Genomic DNA, 15,151 nt, shown 5'->3' on the forward strand with positions numbered 1-15,151 from the left:
CTGAATTCACATAGTCATTCCTGAATGACCTCACACTCTCAAAACATAAGGAGCGCGCTTCTAATGTATGTGTGTCAAAAAGTAAAACACACGTGTCTGTGTGTGTGTGTGTGTGTGTCTATGCGCGCGTCCTCTTCCTGCGAGCTCTGACCCCCCTCCTTACAGTGTAACTGTCAAGTTAATCTCACACTAACAAAAGCTGAAAAAACATTCTATTCTTTATAATCTACTAAAACCAATTCTTTCAGTTTTATAAAAAATCATCTTACATGTTTATAGAGAGTTGAAGAAGCTCTTAACACATCAATTCCATACGAATGGGTCACAAAAATAATTTAACTAAAGTTGAAAAAAATATTCTGTTCTTTTTAAAAGTATATAATGAAATACTTATAAAATCTACCGAACCAAGTATTTCAGTTTTAGATAAACAAAACTGTCTCAAAACATAGCGCGTCTAATGTATGTGTGTCAAAAAGTAAAGGAGCCGTGCGCGTTTCTGTGTGTGCATGTGTGTGTGTGTGTGTGTGTGTGTGTGTGTGTGTCTGTGCGCGCCCCTTCACATGTGAGCTCTGACCCCTCTCCTTCGCATACCAGAGCACGGTGAAAGTGAGGAAGGGGTTTCCTAATATCACACTAACAAAAGTTGAAAAACATACTGTTCCTTAAAAGTGTATAAATAAAATGGTTATAAAAATATACTGAAACCAATTATTTTAGATGAATAAATAAAATTCATCTTACATGTTTAGAGTTACAACTCTTGAACTTACAAGTTCAAGAAGCTCTTAAAGACATAAATCACAGAGTGGTTCTCTCTCACACCAGCGTCTCTGACTCAGAGGGTTGTATTCAGTGATGGGATGAGACATTTTGAATGCTGTGTTGGGGGTAAATTAATTTCAAAGTTTAAATGATATCTTTTAAAAAAAATATTTGTTTCATAACATATAGATGTCCATACATCCTATGAATGAGACTGCAGTTGTAATAGAAAAGACTTTTTTTTTCCTGACTCTGCTCCTTCGCATTCCTGAGCACAGTGAAAGTGATAATAATGTTTTAAATTTCACAAAGATAATATAAAATAAATACCTTGCTAGAAATCTACTGAAATGCTTGTAAAAAGAATAAAATTCATCTCACATGTTTAGAGAGTTACGATTCTTGAACTTATGTGTTCAAGAAGCTGTTGAGAGCCATAAATCACAGAGCTCAGAGATAAATCTCTCTCACACCAGCGTCTCTGACTCCTAGGGTTTATTCAGCGATCAGAATGAGACATTGTGTTAGGGCTAAATTTATTTCAAAGTTTAAATGATATCTTTATAAAATGTAAATGTAATGTATAAAAAATGTATAAAAAAGTCTCTCAAACAGAGGCCCTCGCTCGTGTCTATGCTGCATTCTGACATCCCCTCCTTTCATTTCCAGAGGTAACAGTGACACTGTGAAGTGTATCTCACACTAACTAAAGTTAAAAAACATTCTGTTCTTTATAAGTATATAAAAAATATTCTCTCTCTCATCTAAAAGCATAACCTTAAAAAGTTTGCATTAGATATTTTAAAAGATTGATTAAATTAAATCTTTAAAGTTTCAATACATACTCATCTTCTATTTATCTGTACTTATGTATGATATAAATTATTATTTTTTGCTTAACGGTGACCTAAAGTATAATTGTTATTAAACAATGTCTGTTCAAAAACTGTACTTGGTCGTCTTAAATCTCATTTATACGAAAAAGATTCAACCAGCATTTTTTGTCCATGTGGGGGTTTCAACTTTTATGGTGGGGCTTTCCATAGCTATCCCGTACATCTAAACAGAACCATCACAGAAAACTACATTTTCAAAATGTAAACAAAAGTTTTAGCTAAATAAAAACACCTTATTTCCAGAGAGGCAAAGTAGTTCTTTATGCAATGATAAAAACGATCCAAAAAAGCAAATAGTTTAAGTTGTCCTATAACAGCCCCAGGCCCTTCAGTGATAAACTACAGTGTGAACTGAAGCTTCAGGATATAGGGCGACAGACCAGATGAGTCTCGGGGGGGGGGGGGGGGGGGGGGGGGGAGTCTCTCTGCATTCCAGACTACATCCAAAGTTTACACTAATTTCATTTAAAAGTTTAAATCAAATCTTTAAAATCATATCTTCTTAGAAGATTTATGTATTATTGTTACTAAGCAGCGTCTGTCCAAAAACTTGAGATCTTAGATCTTTTGTCCATACAACATGAAACATGTTGTCAAAGTTTGTCACAATGTTTTTAAGAAATCCTAGGACTTTACATTGCTCTTATTTAGACAAAGTTGTATCATTTGGAAAATCACCACACAATGTCAGAGACGCAATGTGTGATAAGTAAAAATCACCCATCGTATAAGATCATTTTTACTTGTATCTCCCGAACTAGGGTGAAACCCTTTACTGAGAATATACCACCGGCCATCTACTCAAAATATATGTAGAAGTTTCAAATGTTAGCATTTGTTGATGGTGGCCGCATGAACAGACTTTGGGGAGAGCTATATCAGGAAGCTATGCCCTTTGACCTCCTCGATTTTGCAGGCCTTTTTGTTAAAGATTTTAGAAGATTCCCATCTAGCGGTGAAATTCTATTTTGCATTTAAACGAATAGTGCTTTCTAGCAGTTCTCCCATCTACTCGTTTTTTTTTTCAACTTTGGTAAATGTGCCAAGAATCTATGACAACGTGTCTTCCGATAGCGCTTCATCGAGTTTAATTGTACATGTTCTACCGTTATGATGTACTTGTTACATGTTCTACCGTACATGTTCTACCGTTCTATATAATGATTTACACAACCGAGCAATAGACCGTACCTTTGACTTACCCGTCGAGAAGAAAGTAGATTCCTAGATAAAAGCTATCCCGATATTTATTTACATACCGATAAATTAAATTTGAATTTAATTAAAACTTCTCCTGTGGCTCGGCTTAACTATGATCCAGCATTATATTGTACCGTGCAGTGCAGCCTTTCAAATGTGGCGGGGGCAGTATCAACGCCTCCCATATGGTCTAGCGGTTAGGATTCCTGGTTTTCATCCAGGCTGCTACTCAATAGTCGAATAATCATCAATAATAATTTTTAGTCTTAGAGGCCTACACGAACTGCAGAAACAAGCAGAATGTGTGAAAACTCAGTTTCAGTACCAAATCATTTTCACAAATACAATTATATTGAATTCAGAAAATTTCACTATGGAATACTTTATCTATCATAATTTCAATTTAGTACGTCATCATTTCAACTTTTCATCTCATAATTATGACGCATAGTCATAATTTCAACTTTTTAAGTCATCATTTCGACTTTTTGTCAATTACGCCTTTTTAATGTTTTAAAGTCATAATTTGGTTGTTGACTATAGTAGTGTTGCACCTGCATGTCCACTAACTCGCTTGTGAGAGTCAGAGTGTGTAAAGTAAGCTCTCATTAGTGTTAGTAGAGTATTACTGGACTGGTAGGGTTAGAATAAGTAATATTACAATAAAATATCTGTTGGTGGGCATCGCGATAAAGAGTTAGCAGATATTAAGCACATATTAAAATTAACATTTTTCAACCGAGCGAGTCTGCGCATGAGAGGCCTTCTTCAACTTTTTAATTCAGAATTACAATGACGCCTTTTTAATGTAATGCTTAAAACGTTTTTTAGTCATAATTTGGTTGTTGACTATAGTAGTGTTGATGATGAAACGTGCTAGTGCTTTTTGTACCTCTCTGGTATTATAGTGTTTCAAGATGGTGGAACGACACGGAAGCCTCCTTGGACTTACCCGCCCCATGTAAATAACAGATAAGAAATGATCTGATTTTAAGAAAGATCATTTTACACCCATGAGGACATATTTATGAATAAAGATGATGATTTTAGCTAATAAAATACCATTTTTCAATCTACACATGAGAGACCTTCAGAAGTCAGAACTTCAGCGGTTTAGGCCCGTTGGCGAAAACACTGCGTGTGTAAGGTAGTTTTCCAGATTTTCACCCAAAATCAAATACTGTATGACACTTTTCAAAGTTAGAATAACCTGTTGTGTTCTGACACAAGGCCATTAACCGGTTCTTTTTGTTTTATAAATGTACTTTGCTTATTTCTAAATATCAACCTGATAAATATGAATTCACGATTAAACAAGATAATTTTTAAGAAAAAACATTTTTAAGAAAAATACAACTAAACCATGATAATGTTTAGTTTAGATGTGGATGATTAAGTTTCAGGCGTAGTGCAACCAGATTTCTCTAACATCTCACTCACAACGCAAAACGTTGTAAATAAACATTTTCAAACTGTAATTTTATTTTATTGATTATGGTGATTTAAAGTTTTTGTTATTAACTAATACCTTTATCTTTTAACTAACATCTAACCCCAAATAAACAGATAATGGAATGTTCACAATCTACATTGTTAGATATTCTCCTATGTATCTAAGTAGTTGTGCTTAAATCTTTGGCTGTATTTTGTCACACTCTTGTAAAGACTATGGACTAACTTATCAGACACTCACCACACTGATGTTAACATCACCATATATTGTCTTTTCTACCATGATTGGAGCAACTATTGTCCCACCATTCTTCTGGTCAATTGTGAAGGTAAGCTGATTAGGGATCTGAATGAATAGCCGTCCGAATGATGTAGAATTATTATTATTATTATTATTAGTATTATTATGCTGTCGTTGTAGATGGTTGTTAGGCTGTTGGTTTGTCATGTTTCCAGAATGTGTTTGAATGCTCAGCGTCTGAACGTCACCATCTGTTAAAAAAAAAAAAATTTTTAAGAAGATTGAAGATTGAGAAACATATTCACTACTAACAAAGTAAAATTATAAATCTTTTCCTACGTTTGATATTCTTTTTTCTGATTTTTTTCACTATGGACTTGATCCTTTTTAATGCTGTTTTCTCTCCATATTTATTCTGTAGTTCCTCTACTGTATCTTCCAACCTCCCTGTTGTTCTTCTCCAGCTGTATTAACCAAAGACAAGCAGTTAGAAGAATCAAATGTATGTACAGCAAAAATAAAGTTAACATAAAATAAACACATTCATACACCAGTTCAAAGTCAATGAACCGGCTGATGCTGCAGGTGTTAGAGCACATGATGGCCGGTGAACAGCAGGTTAAACCAGAGTTAAAACAATAGTCTATGTTAGGACAATAGTATCTGATAATAGCTGATAACGGTCAAAGTGCGAGATAAGGTGCAAGTAGCTAAACTAAACATTTCATATTTGACAAATGTTTTGAGAAATGTTAAACAACTACAAAAATAATCAATTTGTTTCTAATTTCTTTTTTTCTAAATTGTGATTTAATGTGAAAGGAGAAGAAACACATAACATGTGTACATGAATGAATGTGTACAATTTAATAAACGTATTTACCTAACATCCATAGCCTTCGTTAAATTAAGACTAAGTTCCTTTTTTTTTGTGGACAAAGTGAACTTTGGAGCACTTAGCGGGTCAAAAATAAGTGCCATTTGGAACTCTTTTTATCAAAAAAATATATGTTGATAATGATTAGTTATGCCAAATGATAGTTTGGCATGCATGGGATTGGTTGTCCATAGTGAGAGAAATACTTTTATTATAGAAATGGCTATTCTTTATTCTATTCTTTAATCCACAAATAAAATAGGTTTTTATACCTGCTCAAGTACTTCTTGATGAGTTTCTTCTGTATTAAACAGCGAATCTTCTCAGTCAGATCGTCGCAAGATCTCAGGAATCCTCTCACACTGCTCGTGTTCACGCGCTCCATCGCTGCACTTGTGTGTATGACTCGAACGATTCAAACTTCTCTCTGGCGACATGTAGGACTTGTTGGTTATGCAGGAACTAGTTATTTATGGCTTTCCTGAGGCCAACCTCCATACATTCTACACAACAGGGTGGGTGGACCCCAGCCTGATAAATATTTCACGACATTACACGCTCTACTCTAGCTCTACTAGCCTCGGACTGCTGCGCCACTGCAACAAAAGTTGAAAGTCCTGAACCTGACGCAAACTTCTGACCCACAAACTTCTGCGCATTAACGCACAAGGCACGATTGTACCGCAAGGGAGATTCCAGGAACATTGCAGGAGATTCAGTAGACTCTTCGAAAAGCTGAAAAAATGGCGACGCAAAACCTAAAGGAGAGCGACTCCCCGTTGAGTTCTGGCGATACGGGGTACAATTATCCTCCGGTGTGTGAGTGTGCCACGGGCAAAGAGTGTCATTTAAGAGATATGCTGGACTCTATGTTTAAAGATTATTTTAGAGGCCAAATGGTTGGCTTGATGCACAGGATCATCGACGCTGCGCGTGATATGAAAAAAGATTGTGCGCAGGATACCAAACGTGTGACAAATCTCAAAAATGAAATGGACGTCGTAAGAGGCTTGACAAAGCCATGGCCTGATGTAACGCCCATGTTTTTTAACGGCAAAGAGCCGAACGGCGTAATCCTCAGAAAAGTTCTGGATGTGTTGGGTGGATGTTGTGACGAATTCAAAATCACAGAAATACTCGCTATATGGACTTTTGTAACGGATCTCTGTGTGTCACTGGTGTCAAAAAATGCAAAAACTGACGTTGGTGAATTAGTTGAAAGTCTGGTCAACTATAGCCTGGAGCAAAACATGATAGCCTGCAGAGATTTTTTATTCTGGTTAGACCATCTGTAAATGTCGTTATTGTCGTTTTACTTCAATGTATGAAAGTATAATGTTGAAATAAAATTCTGGTAAAAAATGTCTGAGCTCATAATATTTAGAATAATTCAATATTTCAATATTTGTTTTCTGCATTTTAATTACCATATTCCCGAGGCGGCAATACAGTTGTATCAAATGATACAACTGTTTTGCCCGCCGTGTACAGAAGAAAGGACATTTTGTGGTGTTGTTCTTGTTCTCATTACATTTTTTAATAAGATGATGCGTTCTGCCATGGATGACTAGACACTAGTCCGGCAGAGAGAAGGGCTTGAGTGGACACGCCCTGTGGTCCCATTTTTATGTCTTCACCCTTTTCCCCGCTTCGCAACTGAGAGCTTTCCACCCCTGCGACATCCGTTTCAGGCCAAACGGAGGAGTTTACTTAAACATGGATATGTCTCACCAGCAACCTCCGGCTTGTCACAATCCTGGCATGCGTCGGGAACAGGAACGCCTTGACACCTTTCAGAATTGGACTCTTGCACCAGTAAGTCCGGCCGAGCTTGCCAAAAGTGGTTTCTACTACCTTGGTCAGGGCGACAGAGTGGCTTGCTTCAGTTGTGGAGGCCAGCTTAGCAACTGGGAACCGGGAGATCGTGCCTTGTGCGTTAATGCACAGAAGTTTGTGGGTCAGAAGTTTGCGTCAGGTTCAGGACTTTCAACTTTTGTTGCAGTGGCGCAGCAGTCCGAGGCTAGTAGAGCTAGAGTAGAGCGTGTAATGTCGTGAAATATTTATCAGGCTGGGGTCCACCCACCCTGTTGTGTAGAATGTATGGAGGTTGGCCTCAGGAAAGCCATAAATAACTAGTTCCTGCATAACCAACAAGTCCTACATGTCGCCAGAGAGAAGTTTGAATCGTTCGAGTCATACACACAAGTGCAGCGATGGAGCGCGTGAACACGAGCAGTGTGAGAGGATTCCTGAGATCTTGCGACGATCTGACTGAGAAGATTCGCTGTTTAATACAGAAGAAACTCATCAAGAAGTACTTGAGCAGGTATAAAAACCTATTTTATTTGTGGATTAAAGAATAGAATAAAGAATAGCCATTTCTATAATAAAAGTATTTCTCTCACTATGGACAACCAATCCCATGCATGCCAAACTATCATTTGGCATAACTAATCATTATCAACATATATTTTTTTGATAAAAAGAGTTCCAAATGGCACTTATTTTTGACCCGCTAAGTGCTCCAAAGTTCACTTTGTCCACAAAAAAAAAGGAACTTAGTCTTAATTTAACGAAGGCTATGGATGTTAGGTAAATACGTTTATTAAATTGTACACATTCATTCATGTACACATGTTATGTGTTTCTTCTCCTTTCACATTAAATCACAATTTAGAAAAAAAGAAATTAGAAACAAATTGATTATTTTTGTAGTTGTTTAACATTTCTCAAAACATTTGTCAAATATGAAATGTTTAGTTTAGCTACTTGCACCTTATCTCGCACTTTGACCGTTATCAGCTATTATCAGATACTATTGTCCTAACATAGACTATTGTTTTAACTCTGGTTTAACCTGCTGTTCACCGGCCATCATGTGCTCTAACACCTGCAGCATCAGCCGGTTCATTGACTTTGAACTGGTGTATGAATGTGTTTATTTTATGTTAACTTTATTTTTGCTGTACATACATTTGATTCTTCTAACTGCTTGTCTTTGGTTAATACAGCTGGAGAAGAACAACAGGGAGGTTGGAAGATACAGTAGAGGAACTACAGAATAAATATGGAGAGAAAACAGCATTAAAAAGGATCAAGTCCATAGTGAAAAAAATCAGAAAAAAGAATATCAAACGTAGGAAAAGATTTATAATTTTACTTTGTTAGTAGTGAATATGTTTCTCAATCTTCAATCTTCTTAAATTTTTTTTTTTTTTAACAGATGGTGACGTTCAGACGCTGAGCATTCAAACACATTCTGGAAACATGACAAACCAACAGCCTAACAACCATCTACAACGACAGCATAATAATACTAATAATAATAATAATAATAATTCTACATCATTCGGACGGCTATTCATTCAGATCCCTAATCAGCTTACCTTCACAATTGACCAGAAGAATGGTGGGACAATAGTTGCTCCAATCATGGTAGAAAAGACAATATATGGTGATGTTAACATCAGTGTGGTGAGTGTCTGATAAGTTAGTCCATAGTCTTTACAAGAGTGTGACAAAATACAGCCAAAGATTTAAGCACAACTACTTAGATACATAGGAGAATATCTAACAATGTAGATTGTGAACATTCCATTATCTGTTTATTTGGGGTTAGATGTTAGTTAAAAGATAAAGGTATTAGTTAATAACAAAAACTTTAAATCACCATAATCAATAAAATAAAATTACAGTTTGAAAATGTTTATTTACAACGTTTTGCGTTGTGAGTGAGATGTTAGAGAAATCTGGTTGCACTACGCCTGAAACTTAATCATCCACATCTAAACTAAACATTATCATGGTTTAGTTGTATTTTTCTTAAAAATGTTTTTTCTTAAAAATTATCTTGTTTAATCGTGAATTCATATTTATCAGGTTGATATTTAGAAATAAGCAAAGTACATTTATAAAACAAAAAGAACCGGTTAATGGCCTTGTGTCAGAACACAACAGGTTATTCTAACTTTGAAAAGTGTCATACAGTATTTGATTTTGGGTGAAAATCTGGAAAACTACCTTACACACGCAGTGTTTTCGCCAACGGGCCTAAACCGCTGAAGTTCTGACTTCTGAAGGTCTCTCATGTGTAGATTGAAAAATGGTATTTTATTAGCTAAAATCATCATCTTTATTCATAAATATGTCCTCATGGGTGTAAAATGATCTTTCTTAAAATCAGATCATTTCTTATCTGTTATTTACATGGGGCGGGTAAGTCCAAGGAGGCTTCCGTGTCGTTCCGCCATCTTGAAACACTATAATACCAGAGAGGTACAAAAAGCACTAGCACGTTTCATCATCAACACTACTATAGTCAACAACCAAATTATGACTAAAAAACGTTTTAAGCATTACATTAAAAAGGCGTCATTGTAATTCTGAATTAAAAAGTTGAAGAAGGCCTCTCATGCGCAGACTCGCTCGGTTGAAAAATGTTAATTTTAATATGTGCTTAATATCTGCTAACTCTTTATCGCGATGCCCACCAACAGATATTTTATTGTAATATTACTTATTCTAACCCTACCAGTCCAGTAATACTCTACTAACACTAATGAGAGCTTACTTTACACACTCTGACTCTCACAAGCGAGTTAGTGGACATGCAGGTGCAACACTACTATAGTCAACAACCAAATTATGACTTTAAAACATTAAAAAGGCGTAATTGACAAAAAGTCGAAATGATGACTTAAAAAGTTGAAATTATGACTATGCGTCATAATTATGAGATGAAAAGTTGAAATGATGACGTACTAAATTGAAATTATGATAGATAAAGTATTCCATAGTGAAATTTTCTGAATTCAATATAATTGTATTTGTGAAAATGATTTGGTACTGAAACTGAGTTTTCACACATTCTGCTTGTTTCTGCAGTTCGTGTAGGCCTCTAAGACTAAAAATTATTATTGATGATTATTCGACTATTGAGTAGCAGCCTGGATGAAAACCAGGAATCCTAACCGCTAGACCATATGGGAGGCGTTGATACTGCCCCCGCCACATTTGAAAGGCTGCACTGCACGGTACAATATAATGCTGGATCATAGTTAAGCCGAGCCACAGGAGAAGTTTTAATTAAATTCAAATTTAATTTATCGGTATGTAAATAAATATCGGGATAGCTTTTATCTAGGAATCTACTTTCTTCTCGACGGGTAAGTCAAAGGTACGGTCTATTGCTCGGTTGTGTAAATCATTATATAGAACGGTAGAACATGTACGGTAGAACATGTAACAAGTACATCATAACGGTAGAACATGTACAATTAAACTCGATGAAGCGCTATCGGAAGACACGTTGTCATAGATTCTTGGCACATTTACCAAAGTTGAAAAAAAAAACGAGTAGATGGGAGAACTGCTAGAAAGCACTATTCGTTTAAATGCAAAATAGAATTTCACCGCTAGATGGGAATCTTCTAAAATCTTTAACAAAAAGGCCTGCAAAATCGAGGAGGTCAAAGGGCATAGCTTCCTGATATAGCTCTCCCCAAAGTCTGTTCATGCGGCCACCATCAACAAATGCTAACATTTGAAACTTCTACATATATTTTGAGTAGATGGCCGGTGGTATATTCTCAGTAAAGGGTTTCACCCTAGTTCGGGAGATACAAGTAAAAATGATCTTATACGATGGGTGATTTTTACTTATCACACATTGCGTCTCTGACATTGTGTGGTGATTTTCCAAATGATACAACTTTGTCTAAATAAGAGCAATGTAAAGTCCTAGGATTTCTTAAAAACATTGTGACAAACTTTGACAACATGTTTCATGTTGTATGGACAAAAGATCTAAGATCTCAAGTTTTTGGACAGACGCTGCTTAGTAACAATAATACATAAATCTTCTAAGAAGATATGATTTTAAAGATTTGATTTAAACTTTTAAATGAAATTAGTGTAAACTTTGGATGTAGTCTGGAATGCAGAGAGACTCCCCCCCCCCCCCCCCCCCCCCCCCGAGACTCATCTGGTCTGTCGCCCTATATCCTGAAGCTTCAGTTCACACTGTAGTTTATCACTGAAGGGCCTGGGGCTGTTATAGGACAACTTAAACTATTTGCTTTTTTGGATCGTTTTTATCATTGCATAAAGAACTACTTTGCCTCTCTGGAAATAAGGTGTTTTTATTTAGCTAAAACTTTTGTTTACATTTTGAAAATGTAGTTTTCTGTGATGGTTCTGTTTAGATGTACGGGATAGCTATGGAAAGCCCCACCATAAAAGTTGAAACCCCCACATGGACAAAAAATGCTGGTTGAATCTTTTTCGTATAAATGAGATTTAAGACGACCAAGTACAGTTTTTGAACAGACATTGTATAATAACAATTATACTTTAGGTCACCGTTAAGCAAAAAATAATAATTTATATCATACATAAGTACAGATAAATAGAAGATGAGTATGTATTGAAACTTTAAAGATTTAATTTAATCAATCTTTTAAAATATCTAATGCAAACTTTTTAAGGTTATGCTTTTAGATGAGAGAGAGAATATTTTTTATATACTTATAAAGAACAGAATGTTTTTTAACTTTAGTTAGTGTGAGATACACTTCACAGTGTCACTGTTACCTCTGGAAATGAAAGGAGGGGATGTCAGAATGCAGCATAGACACGAGCGAGGGCCTCTGTTTGAGAGACTTTTTTATACATTTTTTATACATTACATTTACATTTTATAAAGATATCATTTAAACTTTGAAATAAATTTAGCCCTAACACAATGTCTCATTCTGATCGCTGAATAAACCCTAGGAGTCAGAGACGCTGGTGTGAGAGAGATTTATCTCTGAGCTCTGTGATTTATGGCTCTCAACAGCTTCTTGAACACATAAGTTCAAGAATCGTAACTCTCTAAACATGTGAGATGAATTTTATTCTTTTTACAAGCATTTCAGTAGATTTCTAGCAAGGTATTTATTTTATATTATCTTTGTGAAATTTAAAACATTATTATCACTTTCACTGTGCTCAGGAATGCGAAGGAGCAGAGTCAGGAAAAAAAAAGTCTTTTCTATTACAACTGCAGTCTCATTCATAGGATGTATGGACATCTATATGTTATGAAACAAATATTTTTTTTAAAAGATATCATTTAAACTTTGAAATTAATTTACCCCCAACACAGCATTCAAAATGTCTCATCCCATCACTGAATACAACCCTCTGAGTCAGAGACGCTGGTGTGAGAGAGAACCACTCTGTGATTTATGTCTTTAAGAGCTTCTTGAACTTGTAAGTTCAAGAGTTGTAACTCTAAACATGTAAGATGAATTTTATTTATTCATCTAAAATAATTGGTTTCAGTATATTTTTATAACCATTTTATTTATACACTTTTAAGGAACAGTATGTTTTTCAACTTTTGTTAGTGTGATATTAGGAAACCCCTTCCTCACTTTCACCGTGCTCTGGTATGCGAAGGAGAGGGGTCAGAGCTCACATGTGAAGGGGCGCGCACAGACACACACACACACACACACACACACACACACACACATGCACACACAGAAACGCGCACGGCTCCTTTACTTTTTGACACACATACATTAGACGCGCTATGTTTTGAGACAGTTTTGTTTATCTAAAACTGAAATACTTGGTTCGGTAGATTTTATAAGTATTTCATTATATACTTTTAAAAAGAACAGAATATTTTTTTCAACTTTAGTTAAATTATTTTTGTGACCCATTCGTATGGAATTGATGTGTTAAGAGCTTCTTCAACTCTCTATAAACATGTAAGATGATTTTTTATAAAACTGAAAGAATTGGTTTTAGTAGATTATAAAGAATAGAATGTTTTTTCAGCTTTTGTTAGTGTGAGATTCACTTGACAGTTACACTGTAAGGAGGGGGGTCAGAGCTCGCAGGAAGAGGACGCGCGCATAGACACACACACACACACACACAGACACGTGTGTTTTACTTTTTGACACACATACATTAGAAGCGCGCTCCTTATGTTTTGAGAGTGTGAGGTCATTCAGGAATGACTATGTGAATTCAGTTGTGTAAAACAATTTTGAATCCATTCATACATTGCATTTTTTGTGGACATCAATGGTATACTTCAACTTTCTAAAATAAGGTAAGACAATTTTATTCAGCTAAAATAATTATTTTATATTATACACTTTTACAGGTATGTTTTTTCAACCTTAAATTGTTTTAGATTATACACTTTTAAAGAGCAGAATGTTTATGTATTTTTTATCTAAAACTAAAATAATTTTTATTTTATATACTTTTAAAGGTATGTTTTTTAACTTTAGGTTAATTATTTTTGTGGACGTCAATGGTATGGACATACTTTTCAACTCTCTAAAATAATTGGTTTTAGTAGCTTTTTATTTTATACACTTTTATTCATCTAAAATAATTGGTTTCAATGTATGTTTTATTTTAAAGGATGAGATTATTTTGTGTGACATACGCTTCTCACTTTCACTGCGGTGGGGGCGCAGGTACAAGCCATATAACCACACACACACACACACACATATAACTGGGACAAAGTTCAAACAAACGGCAAAAAAACATCTGTTCTATTAATATAGGACAAAACTACCCGTCAAAATTATGATTTAGTCCTAGATAGGTCATAGTTCAAAACTAACTGTCAAACAACATGATCGATAGGCTAGCAGGGTCAATAGGTTAATCCCATGACCGCATTCCGGAAGTTCAACCCGTCAATCATAAAGGTCACCGGAAGTTCAACCTGCCAAAAGGTCAAAGGTCAAAGTCGTAAATCATTTTGACACAAGGTGTCTGGTAAGTACTACTGTTAGATAATGTTTTTTTATGCTTTGTTAAATTATTAACTGCAAATAGTTGATAATAGAATTGGAAAGTGTCATTAATTTAGTGCTTTAATCCAACCTTTATTAGATTAAATGCATTAAGTGTTAAGTGTATTAAGTGTTCCTTAAAACTTTTAAATATATATATATATATAATGAAGCTTGGTTTAAAGCACTTAATTAATGACATTTTCCATGACCTTATCTAAAGTGAGAACTATTTAGTCCTAATAATCAATTAACAATTCCTTTAATACGAGCTAATTAAAGGATAATAATTGTGTTAAAGTTACAATGAATAAAGGACTCACTATTTGTGTAGTTTTTTAATATATTAACAATGTAGAGACTACAATATATTAACTATGCATTAACTATAAACTAATAGTTTGTTATTGATTTGTACTTTATTACTGTATACTTATAAAGTGTTATACCAAAGTTTCTGTAGAACACAATTTGTCTAATGAATTATTAAAAGCATCCTGTGGATCTCTGGATGGATCTTCAGAAATGTCTTCTTTTAGTCAGAAAATGTGAATTATTGTTTTAGAAGTAAATCACACCTTTTTTTCTAATACTGTCAATACTAGAAAAGCTTCCTCTTTTCATGTCATTACTTAGCCATATTTCAGTTCAGTGAAGCAGTTCAACTGTTGCTTCTCTATTAGACTATGAAAAGTCACTAAACAATAGTTTAGTGCTGACTGTGAGTTTAACAATAGTGGATTTAGTAGCTTTAATCAAACACCTTCATTCAGATTCAGATTTGATCATAAAATCTTTAGATTTAATAGCCTACGTTTAATGCTGAGCAAGGCCTGAAAAGAGGAAGCCGTGTGTTGCGTTCCTGAAACACGTTTTCAGCGAATCTGACAGAAAAGTACCTTCCACT

Source organism: Abramis brama (genome assembly GCF_963993115.1).
Source record: "Abramis brama genome assembly, chromosome: 20".
Lineage (NCBI taxonomy): Eukaryota > Metazoa > Chordata > Actinopteri > Cypriniformes > Leuciscidae > Abramis > Abramis brama.